The sequence below is a fragment of the Macaca thibetana genome, chromosome 3, assembly GCF_024542745.1.
Source record: "Macaca thibetana thibetana isolate TM-01 chromosome 3, ASM2454274v1, whole genome shotgun sequence".
Lineage (NCBI taxonomy): Eukaryota > Metazoa > Chordata > Mammalia > Primates > Cercopithecidae > Macaca > Macaca thibetana.
This window is the reverse complement of record NC_065580.1, coordinates 7310868-7334127: the sequence shown is the minus strand read 5'-3', so window position 1 is coordinate 7334127 and position 23260 is coordinate 7310868. Positions and strand designations below refer to the sequence as shown.

Here is a 23260-nt window from a genome sequence, read left to right as displayed (position 1 = left end):
CTCCTTCAAGCGCTCCAGTTCCTGGCATTAAGGTCAGTTTTGCCTGGGATGCTTTAAATATTTGTTCTTTTAATTTTGCAACAGCCAAAGACAAGTTTGTAGAGTGTCCTTCTAGATGCTTTTTTATTCTTTCCTAAATTTTGATATTATTAAGAGCTATTAATAATTTCCACAAATCCTTATGTTTAGCTCCTACAATGGGCCATATCATTTGAGGCTGAGGTGCCACTGTACTGCCATGGTTCCAGATAATAGGAACTCTTGCCGTACTTTACCATTTCTACCATCTGACTGTTTTGTTCAGACCAGCTGAACATAGTGTGGCCGTGGCACACAAACTGAGAGGTGCAATTCAAACTAAACATCCCCTAGGGGACCAGTTAATTCCATAGGAATTGCTGTGCAGCACCTCTGCCTGTTCTCCAATGCAGTTTTCCTAAACAAGTCCATTCACTTTTTCTGGCCAGGTTCAATTTTGTTTACAAATAGGTTTTTGAGGGTGGTATGCCTCAATTATAGGAGCAGATTCATTATGGGAAATACTGAGATCAGAAAGCATGTGTAACTGTGTCGTAGAGTGATTACATCCAGGCATTATTGCTAGCCACGATGGATAAATATGCCCAATAAGTATAACTGTTTTCTCTGTCAGCCCTTGTTGAAGGAATACTCACGGCAATGGTGATCACTGCTATCATAGATATCATTAAATTACTTATTTGACTGGTTGTCCCTCCTTCCTCAGGTTTTCTTCCGCCATCTGTGACAGCTTCTTCATCTGTCCCCAGGTGGGTGGCTGTGTTTGATGGGTGTTGCTCGTGACAGTTGGGGTCCTCCTCAGTGTCAGTCTTGACGTGGCTGCAACTGGGGGTCCTCAGGATCCTCCCAGAATCTCTTCCTCAGCATCTGGCTTGTGATAAGGTTTCAGGTGTCTTGATGGTATCCAAATTGGCTGTTGATTCGGTCTTGTAGAAACACAAGCATAACCTCTACCCTAAGTTATTATTTTACTTATTTCCCAACTGTTTGTTATTGGGTCTCTCCACCAAACCAGTTCAAAAATTGAAACAGTTTTGTTTTAGGAAAATGGTTATCGAGAAGACCCACAAAGTCAGCTAAATGGGTTTGCCAAGTAAAACTATTTATAAAAGCTTGCTGTATTTGCGCCTTCGTGAGAGGGACAGTAATTTTTTCAGGATCATATCCATGTAATTTAACAATCCGAGTTCTCCCATTTCCTATCATATCGCTATTATAGTAGCAATTTGATCCAAATAAGGAGTTAGAGTCTGTGAATTAGTATGTGGAAGAAAAGCCATTCTACTAAGTCCACCTCTTGGACAGTAACAGCAGTAGGTGAATGCTGAGTTGGAAAAATTAGCAAATCTAGAGTCTTCTCTGGATCTATTCTATTTATTTGAGCTTTATGGACTTGCATTTCAATCAGCTGTAACTCTGCCTCAGCTTCCTTTGTTAACTACTGAGGGCTAGTGAAACTAGGATTTCCTCTAAAGATAGAAAATAGATTACTCACGGCATAGGTTGGAATGCCTAGAGCAGGTCATATCCAATTGATGTCCCCTGGTAATTTTTGAAAGTCATTTAATGTTTTCAGTTGATCCCTATGTATGGCTACTTTCTGTGGCACAATGGTAGTGTCATTTACTAAGGTCCCCAAGTAGGAGTAAGGAGTAGTAGTCTGAATTTTGTCAGGAGCTATAATTAAGCCAGCAAAAGAAATCGAATTTTGCAAATGATCATAACATTGGAGTAATATTTCTCGAGTGGGGGCAGCACAAAGTATATCATCCGTATAATGAATAATGTAACATTGTGAACATTTTTTACCAGTAGGTTCAGTTGCTTGCCCTACGTACCTCTGGCAAATTGTTAGACTGTTTAACATGCCTTGTGGCAACACTTTCCAGTGAAAACGCTTAGCAGGCTGTTTACTGCAGGAATTGTAAATGCAAACCATTCACAGTCCTGCTCAGCTAAGTGGATATTGAGGAAACAGTCTTCTAAATCTGTGACTATTAAAGGCCAATTTTTTGGAATCATAGCAGGAGAAGGCAATCCTGGCTGTAATGTCCCCATAGGTTGTATAACTGAATTAATGGCTCTTAAGTCAGTTGACATTTTCCATTTACCTGATTTTTTTTTTTTAATTTTGAAAACTGGAGAATTCCAAGGGTAAAATGTTGGAGCTATGTGTCCCTTTTCTAATTGTTCAGTAATTACATCTTCTAAAGCCTCCAGTTTCTTTTTACTCAGCGGCCATTGTTCTATTCAAATTGGCTTATCTGTTAACCATTTTAAAGGTATAGGTTCTAGAGGCTTAACAATGGCCGCCGTCAAAAATGATATCCTAAACCTTGGCGAGAACTTTTTCTTTCCACTTGAAGCGGTTCCTTCAAACCTTGGAAATGTTTTCCTAGTCCCATACCAGGGACATACCCCATTTCATGTATCATATGCTGACTTTGAGGGCTATATAATTGCTCTGGAATTAGAACTTGTGCTTCCCATTGTTGTAATAAATCTGTTCTCCATAAATTTATAGGTTCAGAAGTTATAATTGGTTGAATAGTCCCAGGTTGTCCATCGGGCCCTTCACAATGCAAAATATAACTACTTTGATATACTTCAGGGGCTTTACCAACTCCAACTATGTTAAATTGAGTGGGTTGAATTGGCCAGGTGGATGGCCAGTGCTGTAGAGAAATGATTGAAATGTCCACTCCTGTATTTACCAAATCTTTAAATTTCTTTCCCTGAATAGTTATTTCACAGGTAGGATGTTTATCAGTAATTTGATTCACCTAATAAGCCACTTTGCGTTGTTTGTTTGTGCTTCCAAATCCTCCTGTTTGTTTAATTTCACTTTTCCCCATTTCCACATATGGCACAATTAGGAGCTGTGCTATGCGCTCTCCTGGCTCTGCTTTCCAAGGAACAGAAGGAGATATAACAATTTGAATTTCTCCATTGTAATCTGAATCAGTGAGTACTGTTTGTATTTGTACCCCTTTTAAATTCAAACTGGACCTGCCTGGAAGTAATCTGGTCGTTCCCGCTGGCAAGGGCCCGCAGGCTCCTGTGGGGACCTTCTGTAGGGGTTCCCCAGGCAGAAGACTCACAGCTTTTGTGCAGCACAAATCTGCAGCACTGCCGGCTGTGGCGGGAGAAAACATTGTGTAAGGGTGAGGGGATGGCCTGAGCCGGAAATGCCCTGGTTGGAAACGGGGCTGGGGACTGGCCCCTCATGGCGTTTCCCAAATTCAAAAGGAAAAGGCTCAAATGTAGCTATAGCATTTCCCTGTTTATCTGGGGGGTGTATTCTAACAGGGAACTGCCAAGCCTCTAAATCACCCTCTCATCTATCTTGCTGAATTCCTGCCTGAATGGAACTGAGAGTGATTGCTTGAGGCGCTGCTCAGTCACTGGGGCAACTACTTTTTGCCCAGTGTCCTCTGGAAAAGAAAGATCTGGAGGGTCAAACTACTCTTTTTCTTCAAAATAATGCGGGGGTGCAGAAGGGTAGGGATGAACCTCTCCCTCCTTTGCTGCCCTTAGCTTCAGCTGGCAAACAAACCTGCTCTTTTACTTTGTTATACTCTCCTTCCTCCTCATGATCAGTGTGAAAAGGTTCCAAGGTGGAACGAACCAGAGCCCACACTTGTCCCATTGTTACCCTGATGCTTCTGTGCTCCCCTTCTCACCACGGGGACTGCTTAAGAGTATTCGGGTGTCCAGTACTTAGTTCTATGTTCTCCAACTGTTGCTCTGGTGACCCTTTGACCTGGGTTCGAGCCCCACGTGTGGGCACCACTTGCTGAGACCAGCTCAGTCATGGAGACCCTAACCCAGTGGTGCTAGAGGAATTAAAGACACACACACAGAAATATAGAGTGTAGAGTGGGAAATTAGGGGTCTCACAGCCTTCAGAGCTGAGAGCCGTGAACAGAGATCTACCCACATATTGACAGCAAGCCAGTCATAAGATTTACTAAAAGTATTCCTTACGAGAAATAAAGGGATGGTCTCTGGCTAGTTGCCTGCAGCATGAACATATCCTTAAGGTACAGATCACTCATGCTTTTGTTTGTGGTTTAAGAACGCCTTAAGTGATTTTCCACCCTGGGTGGACCAGGTGTTCCTTGTCCTCATTCCGGTAAACTGACAACCTTCCAGCCTGGGCGTCAAGGCCATCATGAGCATGTCACAGTGCTGCAGAGATTTTGTTTATGGCCAGTTTTGGGGCCTGTTCCCAACAGTTCACTTGGTTAATTCCTGAGTATTTAGTTTTATTTGTGGCTATTGTAAATGGGATTACTTTCTTGATTTCTTTTTTCAGATTGTTTGCTGTTGACGTAGAGAAATGCTCTGATATTTGTATGTTGATTTTGTATCCTGCAATTTTACTGAATTTATCGGTTCTAATAGTTTTTTGGTGGAATCTTTAGGTTTCTCCAAATATAAGATCATATCATCTGCAAACAAGGGTACTTTGACTTCTTCCTTTCCAATTTGGATGCCCTTTATTTTATTCTCTTGTCTGATTGCTCTAGCTAGGACTTTTAGTACTGTGGTGAATGATAGTGATGAAAGTGGGCATCCTTGCGTTCTAGATCTTAGAGGAAAAACTTTCAGTTTTCCCCAATTCAGTATGATACTAACTGTGGGTCTATTGTATATGGCTTTTATTCTATTGAGGTATGTTCCTTCTATACCAGTTTTTTGAGGTTTTTATCATGAAGGGATGTTGAATTTTACCAAATTCTTTTTCAGCATCAATTGAAATGATCATATGGTTTTTATCCTTCATTCTGTTGATGTATCATATCAATTGATTTACTTATGTTGAACCATCCTTGCATCCCTGGGATAAATCCCACTTAGTCATGATGAATGACCTTTTTAATGTGTCATTGAATTCAGTTTGCCAGTATTTTGTTGAGGATTTTTATCAATGTTCATCAGGGATACTGGCCTGTAGTTTTATGTTTTTGATGTGTCTTTGGTTTTGGTATCAGGGTAATATTGGCCTCGTAGAATGAATTTGAAAGTATTCCATCCTCCTCTGTTTTTTTTGGAATAGTTTGGGTAGGATTGGTATTAGTTCTTCTTTAAAAGTTTGATAGACTTCAGCAGTGAAGCCATTAGGTCTTGGGGTTTTCTTTGCTAGGAGACTTTTTATTACAACTTTGATCTTGTTACTTGCTATTTGGTCTGTTCAAGTTTTGGATTTCTTAATAGTTCAGTCTTGGCAGGTTGTATGTGTCTAGGAATTTATCCATTTTCTCTAGATTTTCCAATTTATTGGCATATAGTTGCTCATAGTAGCCTCTAATAATCTTTTGAATTTCTGTGATATCAATTATAATGTCTCCTGTTTCATCCCTGATTTTATTTATTTGGGGCTTCTTTTTTTCATTGTCTGGCTAATGGTTTGTCAATTTTGTTTATCTTTTCAAAAAATGAACTTTTTGTTTCATTGATCTTTTATATTGTTTTCTTCATTTTAATTTCTTTTATTTCTGCTCTGATCTTTATTATTGCTTTTCTACTAATTTTGGGTTGGTTTCTTCTTGCTTTTCTCCTTGCTTTTTCTGCATCTTTAAGATGCATAATTAGGTGTTTTATTTCGAGTTTTTCTACTTTTTTTTTGATGTAGGTGCTTATTGCTATAAACTTATTGCTCTATAAATTTACAAACTTATAAACTATAAACTTATAAACTTATGCTTATATAAACTATAAACTTATAAACTTATGCTTATATAAACTTATAAACTTATAAATTTATAAACTATAAACTTATAAACTTATGCTCTATAAACTTATAAACTTCTTGCTAATTGCTCTTAGTTTTGCTTTCACTATATCCCATAGGTTTTGTTTGGTATGTTTCCATTATCATTTGTTTAAAGAAATTTTAAAATTTCCCTCTTAATGTCTTCATTGACCCACTGGTTGTTCAGGTGCATATTGTTTAATTTACATGTGTTTGTATAGTTTCCCAAATTCTTCTTGTAGTTGATTTCTGGTTTTATTCTGTTGTGATCAAAGAAGATACTTGATATAATTTCAGTTTGTTTGAATTTTTAAAAACCTGCTTTTAGACCTCAAGGATAGACCTAACATATGGTCTATCCTTCAGGATGATCTATGTGTTGAGGAGAAGAATGTGTATTCTGCAGTCATTGAATGAAGTGCCCTGTAAATATTTATTAGGTTCATTTGGTCAGTAGTACAGATTAAGTCTGATATATCTTTGTTGATTTTTTTGTCTGGACGATCTGTCCAGTGCTGAAAATGAAGCATTGGGAGTCCCCAGTTACTGTATTGGGGTCTCTCTCTCTCTTTAGCTCAAATAATATTTGCTTTATGTATCTGGGTGCTCCAGTGTTGGGTGCATATATATTCACAGTTGTTATAGCCTCTTGCTGAACTGACTTCTTTATCATTATATAATGACCTTCTTTGTCTCTTTTTACAGTTTCTTCTTGAAATCCATTTTGTTCAATATAAATATAGCTACTCCTGCTCTTTTTTGGTTTCCATTTGCATGAAATATCTTTTCCCATTCTTTTGTTTTCAGTCTGTGTGTCTTTATAAACATACTTTATAGGTAAAGTATGTTTCTAGTAGGCAACAGGTTGTTGGGTCTACTTTTTTCTCCATTCAGCCACTCTGTGTCTTTTGATTGGGGAGTTTAGTCCATTTACATTCAGTGTTATTACTGATAAGTAAGGTCCTACTTCTGCCATTTTATTATTTGTTTTCTGGTTGTTTTGTGGTCTGCTTCCTTCTTTCCTTCCTTCCTGTCTTCCTTTTAGTGAAGGTGATTTTCTCTGGTGGTATGTTTTAATTTCTTGCATTTTATTTTTTGTGTATCATATGTTTTTAGATTTGAGGTTACCATAAGGCTTGAAAATAGTATCTTGTAACTATTTTAAACCAGTGGCAACTTAACACTGATTGTCTAAACAAAGAGACAAGCAAAAAGAAAATTAATAAAAACTACATGTTGGCCAGGTGCAGGGGCTCATGCTTGTAATCCCAGCACTTTGGGAGGCTGAGGTAGGTGGATTACTTGAACTCAGAAGTTCAGGACCAGCCTAGGGGCCGGGCGTGGTGGTTCATGCCTTTAATGCCAGCACTTTGCGAGGCCGAGGCTGGGGGATCATTTGAGGTCAGGAGCTTGAGACCAGCCTGGCCAACATGGTGAAACCCTGTCTCTACTAAAAATACAAAAATTATCTGGGTGTGGTGCCACACACCTGGAATCTCAGCTACTTGGGAGACTGAGGCAGGAGAATCACTTGAACCTGGGAAGTGGGAGGTTGTAGTGAGCCAAAATCGCACCATTGCACTCCAGCCTGGGCGACAAGAGGGAGACTCCATCTCAAAAAAATAAACAAAAAGACCAGCTTGGGCAACATGGCGAAACCCCATATCTACAAAAAATACAAAAATTAGCCGGGCATGGTAGTGCACACCTATAGTCCCAGCTACTTGGGAGGCTGAGGTGGGAGGATTGCTTGAGCCCGGGAGGTTGAGGCTACAGTGAGCTGTGATTGCGCCACTGCACTCCAGCCTGGGCAACAGAGTGAGACTGTGTGTGTGTGTGTGTGTATGTGTGTATGTGTGTGCGTGAGTATGTGTACCCTGTATATGTAAATATGTAAATAAATACATTTTAACTTCATTACATTTTAACAACGTCTGCATTTTAACTCCATCCCCTGCTTTTAAACTTTTTTTGGTTTCTGTTTATATCTTATTGTATTGTCTATGTCCTGAAAACTTGTTGTAGTTATTATTTTTGATCAGTTCATCTTTTGGTCTTTCTACTCAAGACATGAGTGACTCACACACCACAATGACAGTATTCTAATATCCTGTGTTTTTCTGTGTACTTGCTATTACCAGTGAGTTTTGTACCTTCAGATGCTTTCTTATTGTGCATTAACATCCTTTTCTTAAATCTCTTTCAAAAAGAGATTTAAGAACTCTCTTTGGCATTTCTTTTAAGATAGGTCTAGTGTTGATGAAATCCCTCAGCTTTTGTTTCTCTGGAAGACCTTTATTTCTTCTTCATGCTTGAAGAATATTTTTGCTGAATATGCTATTCTAAGATACGTGGGGAAGAGAAAGAGAGATCAGACTGTTACTGTGTCTATATAGAAAGAAGTAGACATAAGAGACTCCATTTTGTTCTGTATTTGAGATGCTGTTAATCTGTGACCCTACCCCCAACGTTGTCCTTGCAAGAGACATGTGCTGTGGTGACTCAAGGTTTAACGGATTTTGGGCTGTGCAGGTTGTGCTTTGTTAAACAAGTGTCTGAAGGCAGCTTGCTGGTTAAAAGTCATCACCATTCTCTTAATCTCAAGTACCCAGGGACACGTACACTGCCAAAGTTCGCAGGGACCTCTGCCTAGGAAAGCTAGGTATTGTCCAAGGTTTCTCCCCATGTGATGGTCTGAAATATGGCCTCGTGGGAAGGGAAAGACCTGATCGTTCCCCAGCCTGACACCTGTGAAGGGTCTGTGCTGAGGAGGACTAGTATAAGAGGAAAGAAGGCCTCTTGGCAGTTGAGATAGAGAAAAGCATCTGTCTCCTGCCCATCCCTGGGCAATGGAACTCTGTTGGTGTAAAACCCGATTTGTTCTGTTTACTAAGATGGGAGAAAACCGCCTTAGGGCAAAAGCTCTTTATGCACTAAAAAGGTTTATGGAGATGTTTGCATATGCATATCAAACTTTTCCTTAAACTTACGTCACAGAGATCTTTATTCATATGTCTTTTCCTTAAACTTACCTCACAGAGATCTTTATTCATATGTCTTACTGCTGACCTTCTCCCTACAATGATCCTATTATCCTGCCACTTTCCTTTTTCTAAGATGGTAAAGATAATGATCAATAAATACTGAGGGAACTCAGTGCTGGCGTGGGTCCTCTGTATGCTGAGTGGCGGTCCTCTGGGCCCACTTTTTCTTTCTCTATACTTTGTCTCTGTGTCTCATTTCTTTTCTCAAGTCTCTCCTTCCACCTAAACGCCCACAGGTGTGGAGGGGCAGGCCACCCCTTCAAGATAAAAGTTTTTTCCTTCAGCACTTTAATTAAATATGTTATGCCACTCTCCTGGCCTTTAAGGCTACCATTGAGAAATCTGCTGCCAGATGTATTGGAGCTCCCTTATATGTTACTTGTTTCTTTTTTCGTGCTGCTTTTAGGATTTTTTCTTTATCTTTGACCTTTGGGAGTTTGATTGTTAAATACCTTGAAGTAGTCTTATTTGGGTTAAATCTGCTTGATGTTCTCATACTTAAATATTGATATCTTCCTCTAGGTTTGGGATGTTCTTTGTCGTTATCTCTTGGAACTAATTTTCTACCCCCACCTTCTGTCTACTTCCTCTTTAAGGGCAACAACTTTTAAATTTGCCCTTTTGAGGCTGTTTTCTAGATCTTGTAGGTGTGCTTCATTCTTGTTTTTTCCTTTTGTATCTTCTGACTGTGTATGTTCAAATGACCTGTCTTCAAGTTTCACTAATTCTTCTGCTTGATCTGTTTAGCTGTTAAGAGACTGGTGCATTCTTCAGTATGTTGTATTTTTCAGCTCCAGAATTTCTGCTTGATTCTTTTTAATTATTTCAATCTCTTGTTAAATTTATCTGATAGAATTCTGAATTCTTTCTCTGTGTTATCTTTAGTTTTGTTGAGTTTCCTCAAAACAGCTATCTTGAGTTCTTTTTTTGAAAGGTTACATATCTAGCTCTCCAAGATTGGTCGCTGATGCCTTATTTAGTTCATTTGGTAAGGTCATGTTTTCCTGAATCATCTTGATGCTTGAGGATGTTTTTTGGTGCCTGGGCATTGAAGAGTTAGGTATTTATCATATTATTCACAGTCTGGACTTGTTTGTACCCATCCTTCTTGGGAAGACTTTCCATATATTCAAAGGAACTTGGATGTTGTGATGTAAATTTTTCGTCACTGTTGCCATATCTGCCTTAGATGACACCCCAAGCCCAGTAACACGGTGGCTCTTGTAGACTCATAGAGGCACTGTCTTGATGGTCTTAGATAAGATCCGGAAGATTTCTCTGGATCACCAGGTAGAGATGCTTTTTGTCTTTCCTTACTCTCTCCCAAGCAAACGGAGTCTCTCTGCTGAGCTGCCTGGAGATGGGGGAGTGGTGAAACAAGCACTGTTGTGGCCACTACTGAGATTACACTGGGGCAGACCTGAAGCCAGCACAACACCAGGTCTCAACCAAGGCCCTTGGTAACCACCGTGGCTACCGCGTATATTTGCTCAAGGCCCTAAGGCTCTATATTCAGCAGGTAGTGAAACCAGCCAGGCTTATGTCCTTCCCTTTAGGATGGCAAGGTCCCCTCAGTCTTAGGTCCAGTGGTGTCATCCTGGAGCCAGGTCTTGGAATTGGAAATGTTAGGAATCTACCTGGTGCTCTGTTCTACTGTGGCTGAGCTGGCACCCAAGCCTTCCCACTCCTCCCTCCCTTTTTCATGAGCAGAGGAGTCTCCCCCTTAGCTGCCACTGCCCTAGGTTCATGGCAAGTACTGCCTGGCTACTGCCAGTGTTCATTCAAGGCCCAAGGGCTCTTCAGTCAGTTTGTAGTGAATGCTGCCAGGCCTGAGACTCTCCCTTTGGGGCAGCAGGCTCCCCTCTGGCCCAGGGCAGGTCCAGAAATACCATCCAAGAGCTAAGGCCTGGAATCAAGGACCCCAAGAGCCCGCTTGGTGCTCTACCCCACTGTAGCCACATTGATACCTAGGCTGCAAGACAAAGTCCCCTTTGCTCTTCCCTCTCCTTTTCTCAAGCAGAAGTCCCTTTCTGTAACCACCACATCTGGGAGTGTGCTGGGTCACACCTGAAGCCAGCATGTCTCTGAGTCTCACCCAAAGGCCCGTGATGAGTGCGGCCTGGCTACTACTGCTGATGGTTTGGGGCCCAAGGGCTCTTTAGTCAGCAGGTGATAAATCCTGCCAGAACTAGGTCCTTCCCTTCAAGGTAGCTGGTTCCCTTGTAGCCCAGGCTGTGTCTAGAAATGTTATCTGGGACATTTGTCCAGGTCTGGAATGGGAGCCTCAGGACTTTGCCTGGTTCCCTATTCTGTTGTGGCTCAGCTAGTGTCCAAGTTGTAAGAGAAACTCCTGTTTACTCTTCCCTCTCCTCCCTTGAAGGGGAAGGAAAGAGTCTCCCCGGAGCTGCACTGCCTGAGGTCGAGGGAGGGGTGGCGCAAGCACTCCCTTGGTGGTCGCGCTGGTGTCTTACTGGGCTGCGTGCCCCCCAAGTCCATTGGCTCCAAGCCCAGCCCAACACCGACTTGCCCAGGAATTGCAGTCTTTGTGGTCTGGACTGCTATTCAGGTTTATTTTGAATCCCAGAGCAGTTTAGCCCCCGGGGGTAAGTCTTGCTGGAACTTGAGTTTCCACCACCAGGATGGGCAATTCCCCTCTGGCTAGGGCTCCTGTAAATGCTTCCCCTGTGGGCGCCCACTGAATTCTGCCTTGTGTTGCTTTCCGCTGTGACAGAGCAGCACTGAGTTCCGATGTGAAAGTCCCACAATCACTGCGCTCTCCCTCCCCAAAACACAGAGATTCTCTCTCTGTGCCACAGGGATGGGGGAGGGGTAGTGTCAGCAATTCAGGACTTTTTTATCCTCTTCAGTGCCTCTTGCAGTGATATGTTAAAACCATGTGATTGCTCACCTGATTTTCAGTTCTTATGAAGGTGCTTTTTTGTGTGGATTGTTGTTTAATTTGGGAAGATGATTGGGGGAGGCTTCCATTTGACCATCTGGCTCTTCCTCTCCTCCTAGATATATATATATATATATTTTAATAGTTTGTGCCAGCTGGGATTTTGATCAGATCCACTTTTATTTGGTTGATATGCGTCTTAAGTTTCTTTTTTGATTTCTTTGCAATATGTTTGTTAAAGAAATTGGGTTATTTGTCTTGTACAACTTCACATATTTTTTAAATGCATGCTGTTCAGATAAATAGAAAAATATCAAGGCCCCCACCCTCCAGTGCTGGTAGACTTTACCTTTTGAGGGATATTAATATGCTCGTGATGGACTAGTTTTGCTTATTTTTACCATAAAAGAAGATTTGGTCTGGCATTCCTTTCTGCTTCACATTATGAGAACAGTTGGTTGGTTGGTTTTCCAAACATAAAATGGTATTATAATTTGGAATATGCTTTTCATACTACTGTGCACTCACCAAAATATTCTGGTATTACTCCCTCAGTATGTATCATTCAAGCTTTTCAAGTTAAATGTCATCAAGCTGTAGGTGTCTGTTCTTCACTTCTGACAATTTCTTTGCTGTTCCTTGTAAAAAGTTCTACTGCACTTTTTGTTGTGGTAAAATATACATAATGTAAAGTTTTTCATTTTAACTATTTTTAGCTGTATAATAAAGTGGCATTAAGTCCATCACAGTGTTATGTCACTATCACCAGAACTTTTTCATTATCCCAAACAGAAACTCTGTAACCATTAAGCAATAACTCCCCATTTTCCCAGCCCCTTTCTGTTTGTGTGAATATGCCTATTTTAGATACCTCATATAAGTGGAATTGTATGGTATTTATCCTGTTGTGTCTGATTTACTTCACATAATGTTTTCAAGATTCATCCATGCTGTAACATGCATTATACTTCATTCTTTTTTATGGCTGAATAATATTCCATTGTGTGTATATATCACAGTTTGCTTATCCATTCATCCTCTAGGATATTGGACTGTTTCCACCTTTTGGCTATTGGGAATACTGTTGCTGTGAACATGTGTTCACAGGCATCTGACCCCTGTTTTCAATTCTTTTGGGTATACTGTATACTCAAAAGTATATTGTATATGTATATGCTATATATTTATACAGTATACCTATATATAGTGGAGTGGCACTGCTGGGTTATATGGCAGTTCCATGCTCAACATATTGAGGAACTGACGAACTCTTCTTCACATTTTAAAAACTGCTTTCTTAAAGATCTTCTTACCTTAGTAGTTGCTAAATCTGATGGCTCTACCTCTCTTCTCACCTGTCTTTGTTTCTCTATAAATCTTTGTGGCACCTCACATTGCTGTCGATAGACCCTCTAATTATTCTGCTTTGTGGTTCTTCTCAGGCCCTTCCTGGGTTCTTCCTCCTCCACACAGTCCTTAAATGTGCACGTTCCCAGAGGTTCAGTGCTTGCTCCCTAACTCATTTTGCTGTCTTCGTTACTTAAACTCTCCTTTGCTGTTATTTTCCTGTAACTTAAACTATCCTTTTGGTTTTAAACACCTCTCTCAGGCTTACATTTGAACTTGAATCTCATGGGCATTTCCATTATCAGTGTTCTTTTTAATGTGACATGTCTAAAACAACATTCATCTTCTGCTAATCCTCTCAAGCCCATTCTCTCCGTGGTCCCTGTCACTGAGGCTTGAAAGCTGTGTATTGATTTCATTATCTGTTTGTCCCCTGGGGGCCCATGCCCTGTACAGTTGATGAGTGTGGGCAGTTCTGCTGGTCCTCCTTTGCACTCACTTTCACAGTTCTAAATCACGCTATGAGAGCCTCTTACTTGAATTTTTCTAACTATATTTCTTGGTTCTAGATTTTTTTTTCCCTCTGTTCCAAATCATTTTACACACAGCTGCTAGAATTTTCTCGAAAGACAATACCCCTTTTGCGTGCAGAACAAGTTAATTCTTTTCATCCTCAGCATCAGAGCCCCTTCCTGTCTTCACATAATTAATTACCTTCCAGTAACCTTATCTTGCGCTGTGATTCATCTGTAGTCATTATTACAGCCAACCATTCTACTTGCTTTTCTCTTTGGAAAACTGAAAATGTACAGGTTGCAGTTGTCCAAGACTTGAACTTTCTCCTTGAAATATTTCAGTATTTGGCCATTGGAATTTTAATCCTTAAAGCCAACACTTAAATCTCAAGTTACCTCAGAAGTCATCTGCAAGTGTTTCATGCAAAATTAATGTCTCCATCCTCATTTCCATATAGTTTGCTTATATCTTTATTGTAGCACACTTCGAAGTTTGCTTCAGGATATGCTAAAGTTTTCCACCCAATTTATTGTTTCTTTGTGATTTTTTTTTCCCTAGAGAAAAAGATTACTGACCAAAATGTGTAATGGTTTCTAAGGCGTTCATGATGTTGTCAGACTGCTTTTTAAAAACTATGCACTTTGGCTGGGTGACTCAAGCCTATAATCCCAGCACTTTGGGAGGCCAAGTTGGGAGGATCGCTTGAGGCCAGGAGTTTGAGACCAGCCTGAGCAACATAGTGAGACCCCTGTCTCTATAAAAATAAATAAATAAACCTTGCAATTTATAATTTCATCATTGATAAGTATATCATGTAACTACTATGCTTTGAATGTAAGTATTTAGAAAAACTTTTCTAGTTTGTGTTAGAAAATAGTATCTTATTTTTATTTGCTTGTTTTTGCTAATTATTGAGACTGAAGACTTTTCCAACGTATTTCCTTGTTTGTTTCTCTGGTGAAGTCTTTTTTATATACTTGTTCCACTAATCTAATACTTTATTCATTTATCTAATCCCATGACTCATTTGCTATAGATATTTTTTCTGTTTTTGTCCTTTTGCTTTTTAATTTTGGCCATCACCTTTTGACTTATAGTAATAGCTTTAATTGATTTTTAAGATTAATATTTGTAAATGTTTTCTTTAGTTTTCAGTATATTTTTAGAAACTTGGAAAGAGTTGGTAAAAAGACAAGGGAACTTCATTATAAATTGCATTTTAAAAGAGAAAGCATGTATTATCCTGACAACCTATTGATCAGTTAACTTAAAAATCTTTAGGATAGTAAAAAGGTCTACCTAACTTTTTTCTGTTTTTGCTCCTTCCTGTACACCTTCCTGCACACTGATCTGTTTTTTTTATTGTGATGAAATATAGATAACATGAAGTTTATAGTTTTAATGATTCTTCTTTTTTTTTTTTTTTTTGAAACAGGGTCTCGTGCTGTCTCCTTGGCAGAAGTGGTGCAGTGGCCACGGTTATGGCTTACTGCAGCCTTGACTTAGTGGGCTCAAGTGATCCTTCTGCTGCAGTCTCCTGAGTAGCTGGGACCACAGGTGCACACCACGTCTGGCTAATTTTTTTTTGTATTTTTGTAGAGACAGGGTTTCACCATGTTGCCCAGGCTGGTCTTGAACTCCTGGGCCCAAGCAGTCCGCCCACCTCAGCCTCTCAAAGTGCTAGGACTACAGGCGTGAGCCACTGAGCTTGGCATGTTCATGTTACTAAATCTGTGAGCCTATTCATGCTATTGGAAAGGCTACTGTGTTTGTTAGTCAGGGTTCTCCAGAGAAACAGAACCCATAGGATGTGTATATACACACACACAAACGCACACACACAGATTTATTTTAAGGAATTGACTTAAAAAAATTGTTGGGAGTGTGTGGAGACTAGCAAATCTGAAATCTGTGGAGCAGACTTGAGACACAGGGAGGAGTTACTGTTGCAGTTTGAGTCCAAAGGCAGCGCGGAGGCAGAATTCCGTCAGTATGTGTTCAGATTTCCTCTTCTTATAAAGTCACCAGTCCTATTTAACTAGGGCTCAGCCTAATGGCTTCATTTTAATTTAATTATTCTTTAAAGACTCTACCTGTAAATACAGTTACATTCTGAGGTACTAGGGGTTAGGACTTCAACATGAATTTTTGGGAAAACACAATTCATCCCATAAAAGATGCCAAATAATCTACTTTGGGATGGAGTGGGAGGAAGCAAACCAGCAGATATTTTCTTAAACTCATTTATGGAATTCATAATTTGGTATGAAATGCATTTTATAAATGGCTAGCAAGTCACTTTTATTATCTAATGTTATATTTATAAATTGCTAGGGAATCTATTCTCTGTCTCCAAAGCGTTTCCAGAAAATTCTGACTTCTTATTTCATATTAAGTTACCAGGTATTTGGTATATATAAAGCGTGTGTGTGTGTGTGTATGTGTGTGTGTATATGTATATGGTATATATAAAGTACCAGGTATTTGGTACTTTTTGTTGAGGATACTTTTTAAATTAAATATTTTTCAAAAACTAGAATTGGTGCTTATTACTATCTTATTCTATAAAGTATATAAACTCAACATTAAATCTCACAGAAATATTAAAGTCATTAGCATTTCCATACTGACAAGATTGGACTTTCAAATTTTTGCATCATGGGAACTAAAAATTCGTCTTTTTAAAATAAAATAAAGCATTTTGTTTTGTGATAATTGTAGATTCACATGTAATTATAAGAAATAATATAGCCGGGCGCGGTGGCTCAAGCCTGTAATCCCAGCACTTTGGGAGGCTGAGACGGGCGGATCACAAGGTCAGGAGATCAAGACCATCCTGGCTAACACGGTGAAACCCCGTCTCTACTAAAAAATACAAAAAACTAGCCGGGCGAGGTGGCGGGCGCCTGTGGTCCCAGCTACTCGGGAGGCTGAGGCAGGAGAATGGCGTAAACCCGGGAGGCGGAGCTTGCAGTGAGCTGAGATCCGGCCACCGCACTCCAGCCTGGGCGACAGAGCCAGACTCCATCTCAAAAAAAAAAAAATAAAAGAAAAAATAAAAGAAATAATATGAAGAGATCTTGTGTACCCTTTACCTAATTTCCCCCAATGGTAATATCTTGTGAAAGTATAGTGTAATATTAAAACTAGGATATTGATGTCCCACACCCATCTTCAACCCTTCCACAACCCCCCGAATCCCTGTTGTCCCCAGTTCATGGCAGTCACTAGTTTCTTCTCTGTTTCTGTACTTTTGTCATTTCAAGGATGTTATATAAATGGAATCATACAGTAAGTAAGCTTTTAGGATTAGACTTTTTCACTCAGCGTAATTCCTTTGATTTATCCAGGTTGTCACATTTATGGGTAGTTTGGAAAATGCTGTTTTTAGAGTCCCAGCCCCAGCATCGCAGAACAGGGTTTCTGAGACTTGGCACTATGGACATTTGGACTAGATAATTCTTTGATATTGAGGACTGTCCTGTGCATTGTAGGATATATTGCATCCGTGGCATTTACCCAATGCATGCTAATAGGATCCCCCCAGGTATGACAACCAAAAATGCCTTCAGACATTGCCTAAAGTACCCACGGGTTGCTACATTTTCCCAGAAATTACCAAATATCCTATCCCTTGGGTGAGAACCACTGGAGTAGAGTGTAGAAAGTGGACTTGGAGTGAGGAGACTACAACAAAATCCATCCCTCAGACTATTCTGCATGTCTACGCACCCTTCTACACACATGTCCATGTGAGCGTTCCCTTACCTAGAGACTACCTTGTAATGTTACAATGAAATTTGTACGAAATAATAAAGCAGCAGCAGAAGTAAAGAGAAAATAGTTAACATATACAGAGACACACACCAAACCCATGAGAATGGACTCTGGAGGCTGTGTCCTTTGACTCCATGGACAAGACTTAGTTGAAGACTAAATCATGTAGACACATTATAACCTCTAGAAACCAATATGCATACAGAATCCAGCACCTTCATATAAGTGTCAGGCTTAAAGGAACAGTAGTTTGTTGGGTCAGGTACTTTTATTTTTTTTTTTCCCCCCCGAGACAGGTTCTTGCTCCGTCACTCATGCTGGAGTGCAGTGCATGATCACTTGGCTCACTGCAGCCTTGACCTCCCCAGGCTCAGGTGATCCTCCCACCTCAGCCTCCCAAGTAGCTGGGACCACAGGTGTGTACCACCACGCCCAGCTAATTTTTTTTTTTGTATTCTTTGTAGCGACAGGGTTTTGCGATGTTGCCCAGGCCAGTCTTGAACTCCTGGGCTCAACTGTGCGCCTGCTGGGCCTCTCAAAGTACTGGGATTACAGGCATGAGCCACTGCACCTAGCCCAGATGCTTTCTTTTTTAAAAAGCGTATCATGGAAATTTTCAGTAATAGATTTTAAAAAATCTATTAGTAATTTTTTTTTTTTTAACCCATAGCCCTGCCCTTTTTGGTTAATTGAAACAAATCTCAGATATTAGATGGGTTTTCCTTTTTTTTTTTTTTTTTTTTGAGATGGAGTTTCACTCTGTCGCCCAGGCTGGAGTGCAGTAGTGCCATCTCGGCTCCCTGTAACCTCCACCTCCTAGGTTTAAGCGATTCTCCTGTCTTAGCCTCCTGAGTAGCTGGGATTACAGGCGCCTGCTACCATGCCTGGCTGATTGTTGTATTTTTAGTAGAGATGGGGTTTCACATTGTTGGCCAGGCTGGTCCCAAACTCCTGACCTCAAATGACCCACCCGCCTCAGCCTGCCAAAGTGCTGGGATTATAAGTGTGAGCCACCGTGCCTGGCCAGAATTAGATGATTTTGGTGATATAAAATAATCTATGTCCTAATCTATGTCCCGACCCCCATTCTTTTTAAAATAAACTTTTAGTTTTAGACTAGCCTTAGATTTATAGAATATTGTGACGATATTAGAGAATTCCCACACATCCCATATCCAATTTCCCCTGTTATTAACATCTTACATTAATATGGTATATTTCAGTTAATGCTAATGTCCATACTGTATTCAGATTTTCTTAGTTTTTACCTAATGTGCTTTTGCTGTTCTAAGGACAATAGATAAAAGCTAAGGCTCTCATCCAGGATACCACACTGCATTTGGTCATTACGTCTCTTTAGGCTCTTCTTGGCTGTGACAATTTCTCACACTTTCCTCGTTTTTGATGACCTTGACAGTTTTGAGAAACACAGGCATACACTGGTGATATTGTGGGTTCAGTTCTGAGCCATTGCAATAAAGGGACTATCACAAAGTGAGTCACACAAATTTGGGGGGGGGGTTGCATAGAAAACTAATGTTTACATTATACCATAATCTTTTAAGTGTACAATAGCATTACAGCTACAAAAAAAAAAAAAGCCCAATGTGCATGCCTTAATTTTAAAAATACTTTGTTGTTCAAAAATGCTAATGATCATCTGAGCCTTCAGTGAGTGGTAATGTTTTTGCTGGTGAGAGTCTTTTCTCGACATTGATGCCTGCTGATGCTTCCTGAAGGTTAGGATGGCTGTGGCAAGTTCTTTTTTTTTTTTTTTTTTTTGAGATAGAATCTTGCTCTGTTGCCCAGGCTGGTGCAATCTCAGCTCACCTCAACCTCTGCCTCCCTGCTTCAAGTGATTCTCCTGCTTCAGCCTCCCGAGTAGCTGGTACTACAGGCATGCGCCACCACACCCGGCTAATTTTTTTGTAGTTTTAGTAGAGATGGGGTTTCACCATGTTGGCCAGGCTGGTCTCAAATTCCTGACCTCAAATGATCCACCTGCCTTGGCCTTCCAAAGTGCTGGGATTACAGGCGTGAGCCACTGTGCCCGGCCAAGTTCTTAAAATAAGGCAGAAGTAAAGTTTGACATATTGATTGACTCTTCCATTCACAAAAGATTTTTCTGTAACTGTTTGATAGCAATTTACCCACAGTAGAACTTCTTTCAAAATTAGAGTCAATCCTCTAAAACCCTGCTGCTGCTTTATCAACTAAGTTTAGTAATACGCTTTTTGTTATTTGAACAATGTTCACAGCATCATCACCAGGAGTGATTCCATTTCAAGAAACCATTTCTTTGCACATCCATATCTTCTGTCTCTATTTCTAATTTTGGTTCTCTTGCTATTTCACCCTATCTGCAGTGACTTACTCCACTGAAGTCTTGAAGCTGTCGCTCATCCATGAAGGTTGGAACCAACTTCTAAACCCCTGTTAATATTGATATTTTGTTGTTCTGGCAAATGTGGACTAAAAAAAAAATGGTATTTTGACCTCCTCTAATGAGTGGGTTTTTGTTGTTGTTGTTTTGTGAGATACAGTTTTGCTTTGTCACCTAGGCTGGAGTGCAGTGCTGCAGTCATAGCTCACTGCAGCTTCAAACTTCTGGGTTCAAGCAGTCCTTCCGCCTCGGCTTCCCGAGTTGTTGGGACTACAGGCATATGCTACCATGCCCAACTTTTTTTTGGGTATTTTTTTGTAGCGATTGGGTCTGTTGTCCAGGCTGGTCTTGAACTCCAGGCCTCAAGTAACCCTCTGTTGTCCAAGCTGGTCTTAAACTCCAGGCCTCAAGTAGCCCTCCCACCTCCAGCTCCAAAAGTGTTGGGACTACAGGCATGAGACACCATGCCTGGCTATGAATGTTCTTAATGGCATCTAGAATGATAAAGCTTTTCCAGAAAGTTTTCAGTTTATTTTGCACAGATCCACCAGAGGAATCACTATCCGTGGCAGCTGTCGTCTTATGCAATTTACTTCTTAAATAATTAGACTTGAAAGTAGAAATTATTCCTTGATCCATGGGCTGCAGAATGTACAGTGTGTTAACAGGCATGAAAACAACATTTATCTCTTTATATATCTCCATCACAGTTTGGGGTATATTGTCAGTGAGGTATATTGTCAGTGAGCAGTGATATTTTGAAAGCAATCTTTCTGATTAGTAGGTCTCAACAGTGGGCTTAATATATTCAGTAAACCATGCTGTAAAACAGATGTGCTGTCATCCAGGTTTTGTTGTTCCATTTCTAGAGCACAGGCAGAGTAGATCTTGCATAATTCTTAAAGGCCCTAAGATTTTCAGAATGGTAAGTGACCATTGGCTTCAACTTAAAGTCACCAGCTGCATCAGCCCCTAACAAGAGAGTCACCCTATCCTTTGAAGCCGGACTTTGATATCTCTAGCTATGAAAGGTTCTAAATGCCATCTTTTTCCAATAGATGGCTGTTTAGTCTACATTGAAAATATATTGTTTAGTGTAGCCAACCTCATCAGTGATCTTAGCTAGATCTTTTGGATAACTTGCTGCAGCTTCTCCGTCAGCACTTGCTGCCTTACCTTGTATTTTATGTTGTGGAGATGATACCTTTCCTTAAACCTCATGAGCAATTCTTTGCTTGTTTCAAACATTTCTTCTGCAGCTTTCTTACTTTTCTCAGTCTGCATAGAATTGAAGAGAGTTAGGGCTTAGCCCTAAGACTGGTTTAAAGGAATATTTTGGCTGGTTTGATCTTCTATCTGGAGGACTAAAGCTTTCTCCATATCCGCATTAAGGGTGTGTCACTTTCTTATTCCTGTGTTCACTGGCATAGCACTTTTAATTCCCTTCAAGAACTTTTCCTTTGCGTGCAAGAGGCCTAGCTTTCAGCCTGTCTTGGCGTTCCACATGCCTTCCTCACTAAGCTAAATCACTTGTAGTTTTCTATTGAAAGTGAGAGATGTGTGACTCTCCTTTCCCTTGAACATTTACAGGCCATTGTAGAGTTATCAATTGCCTGGATTTCAATACAGTTGTGTCTTAGGGAACAGGGAGGCCCAAGGAGATGGGGAGAGACAAAGGAATGGCTGGTTTATTTTTTTGTTCAGATGATTGTCACGGCTATGGCTATTATGAGCTCTTCAGTTGGTTCCATCTGTCCCTTTGATCTGCCCCCGACATTGTGGTTTTGGTTTGTTTTATTGAGCACTTCCTTATTTTCTGGCACTGCAAGAGCCATCTTGCGTATTTCCTGTCCGAGTCTTAGAATCAGCCATTTTCCTAAGGATTCCTGGTCCTTTTTTATTGGAGAATGATATTAAAAACCAAGATCTGGGTGTGTGTTAGGCCATTCTTGCATTATAAAGAAATACCAGAGAAATACCAGAGACTGGGTAATTCATAAAGAAAAGAGGTTAAATTGGCTCAGAGTTCTGCATGCTTTATAGGAAGCATGGTGCTGGCATCTGCTTGGCTTCTAGGAAGGCCTCGGGAAGCATCCAATCATGGCAGAAGGCGAAAGGGGAGCAGGCGTGTCACATGGTGAAAGCAGGAGCAAGCAAGAGAGAGTGGTAAGGGAGGTGCCACATACTTTTAAATGACCAGATCTTGTAAGAAATCCCTGTCAGGAAGTCAGTACCAAGTCATGAGGGATGGATTCACCCCCATGATCCAAGCATCTCCCACCAGGCCCCACCTCCAGCACTGGATCATGTATCTGCCTCTGTCATAATGATTACACAGAAGTTATCCTGCCCTAAAAATTTCTCTGTGCTTCATATTGAACCCTCTGCCTTCCCACCCTATGAGCCCCTGACTACTGCTGATCTCTTTATCATCTCTATAGTTTTACCTTTTCCAGAATGTCATATAATGGAAAGCATACAATATGTAGCCTTTTCAAGCTGGCTTCTTTCATTTAGCAATATGCATTTCAGTTTCTTTCACATCTTTGTGTAGTTTGATAGTTCTTTTTGCTGAATAAAACCGCATTGTATGGATGTACCACTGTTCATTCATCTTTTGAGGGACCTCTTAGTTGTTTGTTTCCAAGTTTTGGCGGTTATGAATAAAGCTGCTGTAAGGTTTCATGTGCAGGTTTTTGTGTTGGTGAGTTTTGATAGTTTAAAGAAATCGATACATTTCGTCTTGTATTTGTGGGTATAGTTGTTTGTAATATTTCTTTATTATCCTTTCACTGTTCATGGGAGCAGTGTGATGACTCATTCTTCATTGCTGATACTGGTAATTTGTCTTTTCTCTTTTTTCTCAGGGAAGAGAGGGTACAGTCTAATCCGTTTACCTGGCTAGAGGTTTATCACTTTTTTTGATCTTTTTAAAGAACCAGCTTTTAGTTTTGTTGATTTTTCTCTTACTGTTTTCCTTTTTCCAATTTCATTGATTTCTACTTTAATTTTTATTGTATTTTTTCTTCTGATTGCCTTAGGCTTAAATTGTTTTCCTTTTTATTTTTAATTTTTAAATTTTTAATTTTTCTACTAAGTTCATGTCAGACAAGTAAAATGGGCCGACTTCATAATAAGATTTGAGGGAGGCATATTTCCCACAAGCACTTGAAAACCCAATCACCACACTTACGAACTACAAAAGAATCAAATTGTTCTTCTTTCTCTCATTTTCAGAAGTGAAAGCTTAGGTTATTGACTTCAAACCTTTCTTCCTTTCTAATATTTTCATTTAATGCTGCATGTTTTTCTCTAAACACTGCGTGCTTTGTATCCCACAAATGTTGTTATATTTTCATTTTTACTTTAGTTCAATATGTTATTTAATTTTTGAGACTTCTTAGACCCATGGGTTATTTAGAAGTGTATTAATTTCTAGATATTTGGGGATTTTCCAGATATCTCTGTTACTGATTTCTAGTTTAATTCATGTTATT

At 40.0% G+C, this 23260-nt stretch overlaps 1 protein-coding gene and 1 non-coding gene across 4 annotated transcripts in view; one reads left to right on the top strand and one right to left on the bottom strand.

Annotated features, from left to right (window-relative positions):
• The window catches only part of GALNT11 (polypeptide N-acetylgalactosaminyltransferase 11), an 80640-nt gene that overhangs the window by 5262 nt on the left and 52118 nt on the right, over positions 1 to 23260 (top strand). The window lies entirely within an intron of this gene.
• LOC126951878 (small nucleolar RNA U13) lies at positions 22866 to 22971 on the bottom strand. The gene has a single exon (XR_007724719.1). It is a non-coding gene; the product is annotated as a small nucleolar RNA U13 (small nucleolar RNA).